Genomic DNA, 14,274 nt, shown 5'->3' with positions numbered 1-14,274 from the left:
CAACTCACAGAAGTAGTGATTTGGTGAGAAATTTCCAAAGGCTTTCTGGGAGGGGTTGTGGAAGAGAGGATCTGTGGTGTATTGCAAACTGTGCAAGGGGTTTCCTGGTCCTGCTTGCAGGGAAGCGTCAGTCTGCAAAGAGCCAGCTTAGAGGAAGGAGGTTGAGTTCTGCTTTGGGGAGCAGCCTGATTTGTCTCTCTGGTTTTTTATTTCTTGGTGTTAGGGTTTTGAATTTTAAGAAATAACGTAGTATTACATTGCAACCTTCCACAAGGATATCTCGTATATGTTTAGCTAACTTCTCTGAGTGAATGCTGTCAATGTCACAAGGTCAAATTCTCATAAAGTCTCTGGGGAACTCCCATAAATCCCAAAGAACCTCTGACAGTTCCAAATCACTTTCTACAGTAATGGAGCCAGGGAAGAATGCTCAGTTCTTGCTCTTTGTTTAGCATGAAAAGCCTCTGCTGGAGCCCCTGTGCAGCTCAAAACAAGTCTAGCCCAAATGTGATTTCATGTTGGGAGCACTTATTTGTGGTGTGGAACAGGAGTGATGGGGCAGCAAGGCCTATACAGTTTCCCACCAAAGTACTCTAGCATTGGCAAAGCATATTTGGTCCTTCTGATCCCGATCTAAGGTCTGGTCTACACTACAAAAAATAGTTTGAAAGAAGCCACCTTAAGTCAACCTGTTAATGTATGTGTCTACACTACCGGGTCTTTTACACCAACCTAAGTCGTCTGTGATGTCGACTTCTGTAATCCACCTCTGTGAGGGGCATAGCGCTTAGTTCAATATTCATGGGTCGACTGTGAGATAGTGCAGACGCAGCATCGTGTAATTCAACTTAATTGGCCTCCAGGTGGTGTCCCACAAAGCTCATCTGTGACCGCTCTGGAGATCGTTCTCAGCTCTGCTGCACTGCAGCCAGGTACACAGGAAACAGCCTCTCCCCTGCTAAAGCCCCGGGAACTTTTGATTTCCCATTTCCTGTTTGATCAGCATTGGGAGCATGCCTGCTTGATCATGGAGACTACACACCCCAGAGGCACTCCAGTCTGGTCTGCGCAGGAGGTGGTGGATCTCATCGCTGTGTGGGGGAAGAATCTGTGCAAACAGACCTCCGGTCCAGCAGAATAAACACTGACATCTATGCAAAGATCACTCGTGGAATGAGGGAGAAGGGCTAGACAAGGGACACACAACAGTGCCATGTGAAAATAAAAGAACCCTGCCAAGCGTACCAGAAGGCAAGGGAGGCGAAGAGTCATTCTGGTGCTGAACCCCACACATTCCAGTTCTACAAGAAGCTGCATGCGATTCTTCGGGGTGACCCTACCAGCACCCCCACAAGCAACATGGACACTTCACAGGTGTGTGAGTCTAGGGACAACTAGAAGGATTATATGGTGGATGAGGAGAAGGAGGATAATGGGAGACATTCGAGCAGTGAATCCATTCTCCCCAAGAGCCAGGAAATATTTTAACCCTGGAGCCCTGTGGGTCACAGGACAGCATGGTGTCCGACCGTGCTGCTGGGGAAGGCACCTCTGCTGAGTATACAGTTACAATCCAAGTCTAGTTACACTTTAGCAGGCACACATATTCGGTTGTATTGCATGTTTACTGTGAAGAAAAAGCAAGGTGCTGTGGTTCTATGCTTACAAGAGGCCGCTCCAGCTACGCAGAGGGTGGCCTCCGAAAAGACTGTTTTTGTGGACTGGGATACCCCAGGAATCCTCCATGGATATTTCCAGGAAACTTCCATGGAGGTACTCTGCAATTCTCTGCAGAAGAGTTCTGGGCAGGGCAGTCTTATTTCTTCCATCATGGTAGGACGCTTTCCCACTCAACTTCTGAATTAATTCTGCTGGCATCACTGCGGTACACAGCATAGCAGCATAAGAAGCGGGTCTATACCCAGACGCTTGCAGCTTCTCATTCTTTTCCCCCTCTGTTACCCTCAGGAGACTGATATCACATAGGGTCGCCTAGCGGAAATGGGGGAAGTTCTCATTAAAAGTGCTCTTGCAAGAAAAAAAAGGGGCATGTAGACCCACCCCAGCCCCCACATTCTGAATCGCCAGTCCACGCAGCCAGTAATGTGTCTTTACTATGCTCGGCATGGGCTGGCAAGTAGTTTAAAGTGGCTGATAGGGGACTGGGGTCCCAGATGCAAAATTCCGCAATTTGGGAGTGAAAACTCCCCCTCCCCACCCCATTCATAAACAACTTCCCGTGGTGCTATGGGGAAACGGCCATTGTTCGACTAGCTACCTCTGGTCCTGGCATGAGCCTGCAATAAACTTTATTCAAAGCCTGATCACCCGGGAGCAGGCCTCTCACGATGGCTGGAGCAGCAAAACGGCACAGTGAATGGTTACAGATTCTGATTATGTTATGGTTTGCACCTAGTATAATAAGGGTTTGGGGGTTTTTTTTATGAAAACGGCCTTCCTTTGGAAACATTTTATTCATGTACAGTGGCTCCTTTATGTTTTCCCATGACTGACAGCTGGAAATGTGTGTGTCATCTACACCTGAAAGCAGACGTTCGCTGATTAGAAGGAGGAGAAAGACAATGCGGGAGGACGTGTTCACCGCGCTAATGAATGCCTCCGACACAGCTGACGCAGAGCTGAGAGCATTGAGGATTTCACTTGCATCTGACGAAGTGGGTATTCACCCACGAAAGCTCATGCTCCAGTACGTCTGTTAGTCTATAAGGTGCCACAGCACCCTTTGCTGTTTTTACTGTCCGAGAAGTTAAACATGGACATGGAGAGCTTCCAATGAGCGAGAGCTTGCAGCGCAGGATGAGATGCTTCAGATTATGAGGGACCAAACAGACATGTTGAGGCATCAGGTTGAACTGCAGGAACAGAAGAAGGAGACTAGAGTCCCTTTGCAGACCCTGGTGGACAGCCAGCCATCATTGCCTGGCACAGAATCACCCTCCCACAAGCGTTCCATGAGGCATGGGCGAAAAGTCCATTATCACTTTCACTCAACTCAGGAAGAAGATACAAGGAACAGAAGGTGCCCGTTCATATACCTTTGATGGTCTGGAATGCAGTGTTATATTACACAGCTGAAAATGTTTCTCCCATTCTAACTTTACAACCCCTTTTCCCCAAGGTTACTTTTTTTTCTTTTTCTGTTCTCATTCTTTACTTATGTTTGTTAAATAAAGTAAATGGATTCGAGAAATAAATGTTCTGTATTGAGTAGAAGCGGGGGGCTTGGGTTGGGGGTTGGCTTTACAGGGACAGTGATGCAAGGCAGGTGAAGGTTTGGAAAGCACAATGCAGACAAGCAGCTCACATTACTGTGACTCATTGTTGAAATGACTTTTCAAAGCCTCACCAATATGCAGCACCCCTTGCTGTACTCTTCTTATTGCCCTGGTGTCTGGCTGCTCAAAAAATGGCTGCCATGCGATCTGTCTCAACTGCTCACCCCGGTGGAAAATTCCCCCCCCCTTTTTTTTAAACAGATATTATGGAGCGCACAACAGGCAGATATAACCATGGGAATGTTTTCCTCACTAAGGTCCAACCTTGTTAGTAAACTTCTCCAGCACCCTTTTAAATGACCAAAAGCACTTTCAGCCACCATTCTGCACGTGCTGAGCCTATAGCTGAACTGTTCCTTACTGCCGTCCAGACAGCTGGTGTATGGCTTCATGAGCCAGAGGAGCAAGGGATAGGCTGGGTCCCCCAGGATAACTATACGTATCTCAACATCGTCAATGTTAATTCTGAGGTCTAAAAAGAAAGTCGCGGGTTGCAGTTTTTTCAGCAGTTCCTAAAGCTGCACAGTTGTGAACCTTTCCCAACCATCCTACATCGATGTTGATGAAATGCCCCCTGTGATCCACAAGCACTTGTAACACCATTGAAAAGTATTCCTTTCGGATTACGTACTCTTTGGCAAGCTGGTCTGGTGCCCAGATGGGGATATACGTGCCATCTATCACCCCACCACAATTAGGGAACCCCATTGTGGCAAAACCATCCACTTTGTGCATCGATGCAGGCGCTTCTAGTGAGGACGCACTCCATCGAGGCAATGAGCATGGTGTGGCCACACACGATCGACTTAATTATTTCAGAGGCTCGAGGTCGAATTAGATAAAGTCCAATTAATTTGTAGTGTAGACAAGCCCTACTTTACCCAATCCAGCCTAGGAAGGATCCACTCCCCCACTAGGTCTACACTGTGATCTAGTGGTGTGACTCCCAATTCACATACACATATTAGTTCCTGTTCTCATCAGGCTATCATAACCGTGAATAGTAGGACAGCTCATTGATTTGAGCATTAGCCTGCTAAACCCAAGTTTGTGAGTTCAATCCTTGAGGGGGCCATTTAGGGAAGCAAAAATCAGTCTGGGGAATGATTTTTGCTTTGAGCATGGTTTTGGACGAGATGACCTCCTGAGGTCCCTTACAACCCTGATATCCTATGAAAGAGCCAGAGGCTCTATGAAAGGATAGCCACGGGAGCACAGGGAATGGGGTCACAGAGTACCCCTGGGTAAGGAGCTATGCCATGTCTCTATTGACACTGCCCAGGCTACTGCAGCTACTCTACTCTTCATTCTGATCAAGCTAGCACAAGTATGTCTGTGCAAGCTGGGAGTTGCACTCCTAGGTCATGGTGTAGATGTAGCCTCACAGTGGCTATGTCCAATGCATCCTTAGGAGTGGCGACATTATGTTCAGTGCTTCCTTTGGTCGTGATCCCACCTTCCCTTTCAGACGTCTCCTTTGGTCTATCGGCAACAATAGCCTCAACCATGAAATCTGGATAGTTCCCTCTGAATTTCTCCCAGCACCCACTGCTTTCCCCTGCATGTGTTTGGGAACAATAATTGATGTACAGTATGCCTGAACTCATGAGTGTGTCTTGCTTTCTGAGAAGAAGCAAAAACCATAGCAAATGACATTCCAGCAAAAATGGAGTCACCTAAAATTAAACTCTCTCCCCATTTATCTTGGGTCTTTAGCATTAAATTTACCGTACATATTAACAAATTCTAATTTTCCACCGCATTGGGCAATATCTGTTCCTTAAAGCCTAGAAGAATATTCATTAACATTCTCTTCCTTCAGTTCAGTGTGACTGGCTCCTCATTTGCACATAAATGTGAAGTTTGCTGCCTGGGAAGATTTGACTGAATAACATCAAAAACCCAGTATACATACGCACGCCACCCTGGGCTTGTTTTAGGTTGAGTCTAGGAGTGCTAGCGACAAGTGCCCACAGAGGGTGGCAGAGAGCAAAGAATGGGACAGACACGTACTGATGATTAGCACAGGGTACGAGGAGTAAGAGGGATGGATTCATTTGTGGTGAAGATGCTAACCTGTGACTCACAAGAGTACTGCTCAGTATCCGTTTCTGCCACAATGTGACCTTATTACTGGCTGCTTAGTTCCCCATCTGTAAAATGGGGATAAATCGTGCTTACTATGTCTTGTCTATAAACTCATCTTGGATTGTGTATATGCGTCGCCGTTGGCAGAAAGGAACCTTCTAGGTACTACTAGAATGCAATTAAGAATTAGAACATTGCCCCTAGAAGTTCTTCTATGTCTAGGAGAAAGTCAGAAACAAGTCATTTAACCCCTTGGCACCTAAAGTTTACCTGCCCATGAAATAAAAGGCCAGGTGTTTGCAAAGCACTTCAATGCATGCCTGTGGAAGGCACTATTGTGCAGAGTGCCTCCAAACAAAGGTATGGCTCTTTCTTGTCTAAGTGCTGCAGCATTAGGAGGTGTCCTGTTTTAAGTACTGACATTCCAATCAAATACTGATGAAGAAGGATGGTCCAGTGGTTAGGACACTGGCTGCTGACTGCAGAGTACAGGCGCTGACTTTCTAATGTGCCGGGGGGTGCTTGACCCCTGGCTGTGCCCCAGACCCCTCACCCACTCTATCCCTTCCTCCAAGGCCATGCCCCTACCCTGCCTCTTCCCAACCCTGCCCCACCTCTTCCCCTCAGCGGGCCATGCCCTCACTCCACCCCTTCCCTCCAAAAGCCTCCTGCATGCCACAAAACAGCTGATCGTGGAGGGCAGGAGGCGCAGGAGGAAGGGGAAGGCACTGATCAGCATAGCGGGGCAGGGGGAGAGCTGATGGAGGGCTGCTGGTGGGTGCTGAACACTTTTTCCCCATGGTTGCTCCAGCCCACAGAGTTGGCGCCTATGGTGGGGAGACTCCTAAACTTTAGGGCTATCAGGGACCATCATGCTCATATAGTTCAACTGCTTGCACATTGCAGGCCACAGAATCTCTCCCACCCACTCCTGTAGTAGGCCAAGAATCTCTGACTGAGTTACTGAAGTCCTTAGATCTTCATTTAAAGACTTCAAGTTACGGAGAATCCATCATTTACTCTAGTTAAAACCAGCAAGTGACCCGTGCCCCATGCTGCAGACAAAAGCAAACGTCTAGCCCCCAGGATTTCTGCCAGTCTTATCTGGTGACACTGAACCTGTGAGATCTCGTTGCCAGGGTCTTTAAACCAGTTGGCAACCCCCTGTAACAACCATAGTGAGAACACAGATATCTAACAAAATAGTGACCCCACCAACACTAGACAATGTCTTCCTGGCTGTCAAACCAACATTAAAACAAGTTGGAAACTGATATCCCACCTCTTGGCCTATGGGCAACCCAGATTATGATGGGAATCACTCTTAGCAGGACAGTGGCCTCCTTCACCAGGCATAGAAATGCCCAAGCAGAGTTAATAGAACTAATGAATATCACAATAGTCCAATTCAGGGACCCTAGTCTCTCCCTGAGGTTATAGTTAATGATTGCAGTGAGAGTGACCCATCGCCTGTGCAGGGACAATTGGGTGCCTGAATTTCTTATTCAGTTTTAACTCAATCCTCACCCAGGCAAATTTTCTTAAGTAAAGACTAGGTTAAAAGAAAGAATAATGGCAGGCGCTGGGCAGGAAATGGTTTTCCCATCCCATGAGTTTTTGACACTTTGAAATTTTTTCCCATCCTAAAACTGGGTGAAATGTCAAAATCTCCAACATTTTCAGAGCCAGTCTGGTTAAATAATTTTGAAATATTTCATTTTGGTTTTGACTCTCTAAGTCCTTTCAAACTGAAAACGAAACTTCTCATTCAGAAAATGCTGAAATGCATTTTGAAATGTCAAAAAACTTGTGAAGTGGGAAAATTCCCCTGTCAGCTGTAGTTTGGGCCTCGGAAACAGGACCAGCGATAGCTGCATCTTTCCTTCTGAGACGTTAGACTGTTGGACCGAGAAAACGGAATTGATAGGCAGGTCTGCGTGGAGATGAGGTGTGCAGTCTTTATTCATCTCCCTCGTTTTAAATATTAATCTGGAAACATTTCTTGGTTACACATAACATAACCTGCCCCTTCTGACCTATAACCTTCATCTGCATCTGTCTAGCCTACCTGCTTCTCCCAGTGAAAAATCCATGGGCTTGTACCTACCATTTTCTAGTTGGCAGTTGGCAAGCAACTGGACAAGGGGGTTGCATGGGGGGAGGAGAGCACACACGACACACTTAAAGGATACTTTTATTCTCTGTGGCAATGTCCTTTATCTCCATTCCTGCTCACAGCTCAGCGTGAGCGATGTCGTTTTAGTTCCTTTATGTGCCATTTCTGCAGGCCTAGCTGAGCTCAAAGAATTGGGGGATTTCTTATAACTTCAAAGCTGGCTTCAATGTCTGCAAAGAGCAGCACAGCATTGGCACTTCAGGTGTGAGACAATCCTTCAGATGTCAGGGAACAATAAAAACATACATGGTCAAGACATGTTGTAAGTCACCTGTGCTGCAAATCAACACACCTGCCAATCTCAGAATTCACTTTCCCTTCATTGTGTTCAAAATGATTCCAATGCTTTCATGTCGGGGCGAGGGGGGAGAAATTCCCTGAAGATAAAAAGTGTAATAAGCTAATTTGCTTCCTACTTTCCACGTCAGTCATGACAAATTATCCTCCAGGGATAGACTGGAGAATGTTGCCAGCGAGCTCTCACATAGCAGCAGCACACAGTATCCCTTCCTTACCTGCAGTGTGATATCGAGGGCAGAGGTACAAGAACCGCACCGTGCCCAGCAGAGATGGGGCAAAGATGGGGAGCTGGGAGAGCATCAAAGCTCACTCTGAGCCTACAGCTATTTGAATCCTGAACTGATGAGAAGTGCTACCATGAAGGTCACTCCTAGGAGCCCTGGCCACTAACACAATGGATATGTGAATGTTGTCGCATCACCTCCACTAGGCGTGGACAGGACACAATAAAAAATGAAGCTAACCCTGGATGGAACCTTTCATGAAGGTCAAAAAACATTTTTTTTCTTTTTATGCAAAATAATATATGCAAATTTTCTTGGTTTCATATGAAAAGGGTAAGAACCCAGATGCCCCAAGAAAATTTGTTGTTATGGTAGTTCCTAGTCGGCCCATCAACAATGCACTCCTATGACCCTTTCCTCTCCTCGCACAAAATCCCCGGTCCAGTTGTCAAGCCAATCTGGTAAAATGTGATAGCCTGGCACTTTGCAGATGGCTCAACCTATGTACATCTGTGCACAGCTGGCACATCTAGTAGGTGTTTGCACTGGTAGCAGCCTGTTTCCAGCAGGCAATCCGGAGCCCCTGGTGACACACCAAAGTAAGTCCCTCCTGAAACAGGACCCTCTACCTCCAGTTCCAATAAAATTGACTCCACCCATCCCCTGTAGCCCTGGAGCACCTACCAGAGTTGCCAATACATGTTTTTTGACTGTTTCATGATTTTTGGTGTGTTTTCTGCTGGAAGCATGATGTTACATAAGACTCTCAGCTTTGCCAAATGGAAGCATCTGACCCTTGTAGTTGCAGAGAAAAGACTGAAAACGTGATCCTAGTGCAACCAAAAAGGCAAATAAAAAGAACCCAACAGCTATCACTCTTTATATATATAAATTTTTTAAAAAACTTTTGAGGGCAAGAATCATGATTTTTGAACATTTGGGTTTGGCAATACTGCACTTCCCAAGCAATGTGTCCTGACAGCACCTCTGACAGATAGGGACATGTTAACATTAGAGGAATAGACTTTGGACTGGTCACTTCTGCACTCAAAGTCCTGAATCATGCTCTCCTGTGTCCCACGCCAGAGCCTTCCCCACAAAATCATCTTTCCAGCCAGAACAACCAAGTTACCAGAATTCCACAGCAAAGCCTGCTCTTGAGGGGAACCATTTACCTAAGTCCCTTCACATTTAAGTGCTAATCACAGCCAAGGTCTCTCATAGAATGTAGAGATGGAAAAGACTCACCAGGCCATCAAGTCCACCCTGACAGCCAGTGCAGAATTGTTCCCTGAAGAATCTGCTCTGCTGCTTCATCCAAACCATCTGAAATGCCCCATATGAAGTGGATTCCAGCACTTCCCCATGTGAACTACTCCCTAGTCTGATAGAGCTCGCTGTTCCTGCGGCATTCATCTTGGCCTTGCCAGTTGTCTGACAAGGACGTCACCATATGCTGCAGCTCTGTAGCCCAGGGAACGGCTATGAAAACATGTGGGCTCTGCAGAGCCCATGGGACTCTGCCTCAGGGGAAATGCAAAAACAGACACCTACACACCACTTGGAGCCTGCTATTTCTGCTGTGCTCCCCAGGCAGAGCGAGCTCTTGCCAGCTCCTAAAAGCTTTGTTTTCAACTGAAGCAGCGTGCAGTGTGTGTCTATAAGCAATCTTCCCCATAGGCAATACTCCTGAATGGCAGTGGTCATGTGATCATAGCACCATGGATGGCAGGATGTTCCTTACCCAAGATAGCAGGGCAAGGTAATGCTTCAGAGGTGACACCTCGGTGGCTCATGCTCCTTACCAATGCACTTGCAGGCAATGTTTCCCAGAGGCCACTGGTAGAGAAAAGAACCCTAATCCCAGAAGTAACAGCCCCACCATTGTTCTGCTCTGCCTACACGGTTCCCTCTCGGTATTGAGCCAATGGCAGGATAACACTGGGGGCTGTCCATGCCCCTCACCTCTTGTGGCATTTTCTGCAAGTGTTGGGGTGTTCGGCTTAGTGTTATGGCCATGTGTCAAGCTGCTCTGTCGCCTCATTCGATCTACACAAATGGTTTCCTCAAACCGGTGAGCTTTATTGATCAGACCTGCACTGCATGAGCTAAATGTCCAGGCCAAGGTTTTCAAAAGTAGCCAGTGATGTTGGGTGCTTTAATTTTGGGTGTGTCAAGTTGAGACTCCCTAAAAGGGCTTATTGTCAGAAAGCAAGTGTCTAGCACATTCCGAAAATGTGCCCCCCCTTTAAGGTGTCTCCAGATGGGCACCCAGAAGTACTCCCCACTCTTAGAATGTTTTACAGTCCAAAAATTTCATTTCAATGGGTACTGCAGTTAGTGTAAAATATGGGGTGGATTCTCTAGCATCAGTTCCCTCTTTGACTGATTATTCCCAAGTCCTGGCCTGGGATTTGGATAGGATGACCCCAGTCTCCCTCTTCAATCTTACCTCTTTAGCTTTCTATGAGCAAATTAAATCCTCATTTGTTTTGCATTCCTTCATCAGTGTCATCCTCTGCAATTAAGCTAGGAACTCTATCATTATGTCTAATTAATCAGCGTAAATTCCATTGTTCTAAAGTAGGATTGATCATTTTGCACATATTCCTTGGAGTAACCCACCAGTCAAAGTGTCAAGCCTGCATAGCCAATATGGCATTGGCCCGGGGCTTGTTAATCACAGGAGCGATTGCATCTTAGTCTACCAAGGACAGAGAAAACGGTTACATTTTAACATTCGCTAAAAAAGCAAACAATATACCAAGCACCGGCGTGAGTAGCTATGACAGAGGCACCACAAAACAGCCCATTGACGAACCTCAGCTGCAAAACGCAAGCAATAGACACTGTACATATTCCAGTCTCATTCTCCCATTTCCTGCTGCTTATTAAGAGGAAGAGCAATCAGGCAGCAACATGGTGGTTCCCAGGGTGCAACCCTAACAGATTGGTGATGGATGTAGCTCTTCTGCTGTCTCAGCAGGTGTGACAGTAGCTGTCTCCCATCACGAGTAAAAGCAATATAACTAATAGCAGGGTACACGCGTTGTTCATCCTGATGCATCCGATCCCCTTTAAATAACAAGAATCTTAAATCCTTGTCTGGCTTGAGCTGGCTGGGGTTGAGATTGGACAGGGATCCATGCATGCAGCTAAAGGTTCGCCCCAATGTGAAACCTAATGCCAAGAAAATTGCATTCTAACAGGGATACTGACAGGTGGGACTTCTCTCAAAGTCATCACATATGTCCCTGCTGGGATCCCTTAATTAATTAGGCTCACCTTCATTTTATTAACTGAGGGTTTAGTCACTCAGCCCAAAGAATGAGCATTATTTATTATGTCCCATCGTGTGCTTTTTATTTTTTTATTTTTAAAAGCTGGACAACTGGAAAGACATGGAGGCCGACCCACAGCTGGTGTAAATTGACTTCAGTAGAGCTAGGACAATGTACAAAAGCTGAGAATCTGCCCCAAACTCACTTTTTCCTGGAGAGTTTCTAAACCGCAGCGTAGACATGACATCAAGGATGGTGACAATCAATAGGGAGTGGATGGGGTCGGAAAGGAGAGGAGTTACTGCAATGAGCTTGTGAGGTTACTCAATTTTGGTGGTTAATTCCCTTGCTCGATAATGCCTACCTGAACTAGATACTATGGGGTCAAACATACACATTGTGCTCTCAAACAGGAACTCCCAGGTAGCACCCACTTGCTCTGTTGGTGGATGTTCCAGTTGTGGCTAAATGGCTCAAACTCTTGTGCTACTTAATATGCTAGATACATCCACATGTAACATACCTGCTGTGCTACTGACTCTTTCTGGGACACGACGGTGGACCAAACTTGCTGTGATAGGAGATCTTCCAGATTCATCCAGGTGGCATCATCTTGTTATCTCTTCAGTGAATCCAGTTGTGGGACACCAGATTGTGGACATTGTTCTCGAGGTGTGGGGCTCAGTAGGCTTCCATACCAGCTGCCAAAGCCGCAGAGGAGTAGGAGAGATTCAGGACCAAACGGGAAAGGGATGCAGGTGCAGAGTAGCTGAGCGTTATGAGGCCTGCTGGGGCGAGTGAATGGGTAGCATAGAGAGTGGGTTAGAAAAGCGTAACTTACAGTCAGTGATTGAGGGTAGACTGTTACTCGCTGGAGCAGCACACTGATGCAGTTTATCAGTCCAGAGAATGGATAACTCCAAGGGAGCATGACAGTCGAGACCATAACATTGCCTACTCTGGCAATGAATCCTTCTCCCCACTGATCGTGTCGAACTAGAAGTCTATCACATCAGCCTAATGGAGCGTCATCAACTTACCTCAAAGAGGCACTTAATCGAAAGAACATTTACACCACTTGGACTGCCAGCCACGCTTTATGACAGCTCTTTGCGTAGGAGCTGTCATTGTGCATTTGCTTCTTTGTTAGAATAGATTGGTGTTATCAGCAGTTGAGTAAGCCCTGCCATTCACGGTGGTGCACTGTATGCACCAGCAAGACAGAAGAAGACTCTAAAAAGAACAGAGCTAAAAGAGATAGAGAGGAATTATGAGGCAGAGGAACTTTCTGCATAGCTTTGGTGCACATAGCCCAGATCCTCAGCTGGTGTAAATCTGCATAGCCTCATTGGTGCTATACCGACTTATACCAGCCAAGGATCTGGGCCTCCGTGCAGTTTGGGTGCCCAGCCAAAGATAGATCTAAAGAAGGACAAATCTATATAGAGCAAATGGAGGAGAGTGCCTATGAGAACTGTCAGCAGGAGCTAAACTCTGCAATCTTGTAAGAAGACTCAGGGAGGCGTGAACATGTTTTTAAGGTAACCATAGAAAGAGAGGGAATTAGAATCTTTAGAGAGAGGATTAGGAGAAATGATCTGATGCTCCAGAAGGAAAAGTCTGAGCGAGACATTGGGGAAGCATTCTGGACTGCACAGGGTGAACTAGATGCTTAGAGAAGGTGGTGAAGGCACAATTGTTACAGGGGGTTTAGCAGCTGGAGGTTGGTTCTTGGGAATTTATTTAGACTTCTTACCAGCTGCACCCAGTGAAACTCAGCCCTGTGCAGAGGCCTATGCACCACTTAAGCCCCAGATGAGTTGGAAAGTTTAAGTGGGACTGAAGTATCATCGTTCTATGAACTCACCACGTACTGAGTTATCCTATTGCACCAGAACGTATTCAAATTGGGCCTAATCTAAACCCCATTGACGTCAATGGACATCTTTTTCCACTGAGTTCCTTGGTGTTTGGTACTACACTCTCCAAGACCAAAAGACTCTCCCTGATGCGATGTAGGGGAAATCTGATTGAGGAACGTCACCCATGGAAAAGCAGCCCTCTGAGTCATCGACACCACAAAGCTCCGAGAGCAGAGATTCCTCCAAGCTGGTTTTCTATTTTTTGTTATGGCTCTTCACTGAGTCATGGAACACAATGCAATAAAGTCCTGGGGCATGTGGAATAAAGCAATGTGTTTTATTTGGTCAACTTGCAAGAAGTTCCTGCAGGTAACTATTGAGTCTTTTCCCAATCTGCTTCATCCAAGCACCATCAACCTCGTCTGCCTTCATTTTGCCTGGCTGCAGAGAGTGGCTTATGCAAAACATCAGGCACAGCTAATGAGATGGAGTCCATTATCCTGTCCTGTTTGAAGGGTAAGGTAAAGTGAGCTGAGCTGAGCACACCTACAGGCCCTGGGAAAAGATGGTGAGGAGACAGCACAGTAACCTACAGGGGTTTATTTGTGAGAGCTCAGCTCCCCTGTGTAATTAACTGATCTCTGATAACATTTTGCCTTGTCAGGGTGGAATTCAGATTTTATCTTGTCTGACAGCAACATTTATGGTGTTAATACTGGAGAAGAAAGGGGGAAGTCTGTAATTGTGGAAACCTTATTTAATTTGAGAATTCTGTTATCTTGTCACAGGAACTGAGATTTCACTAATAGATTCTGACTTTGGGAAAATTATATGCTTAAGAAGATTGGATTTTAACAGACAAGATCCCATTGATATTAATAAGAAAATACAGTATGCTGCATTGGACACTTAGCACTGTGCTTCTGCTTATGACTTCCTCACCAGAAGCTAAATACGCCAACTGATGTACCACCTGGAGCTATGCTGTATCAGCTTGGATTTGCTAAACAGCTTTAGATCTGGCCAATATGTGGCTAGGAAAGCATC

Source organism: Gopherus evgoodei, chromosome 20 (genome assembly GCF_007399415.2).
Source record: "Gopherus evgoodei ecotype Sinaloan lineage chromosome 20, rGopEvg1_v1.p, whole genome shotgun sequence".
NCBI lineage: Eukaryota > Metazoa > Chordata > Testudines > Testudinidae > Gopherus > Gopherus evgoodei.
Note: the sequence above shows the minus strand (reverse complement) of the source record.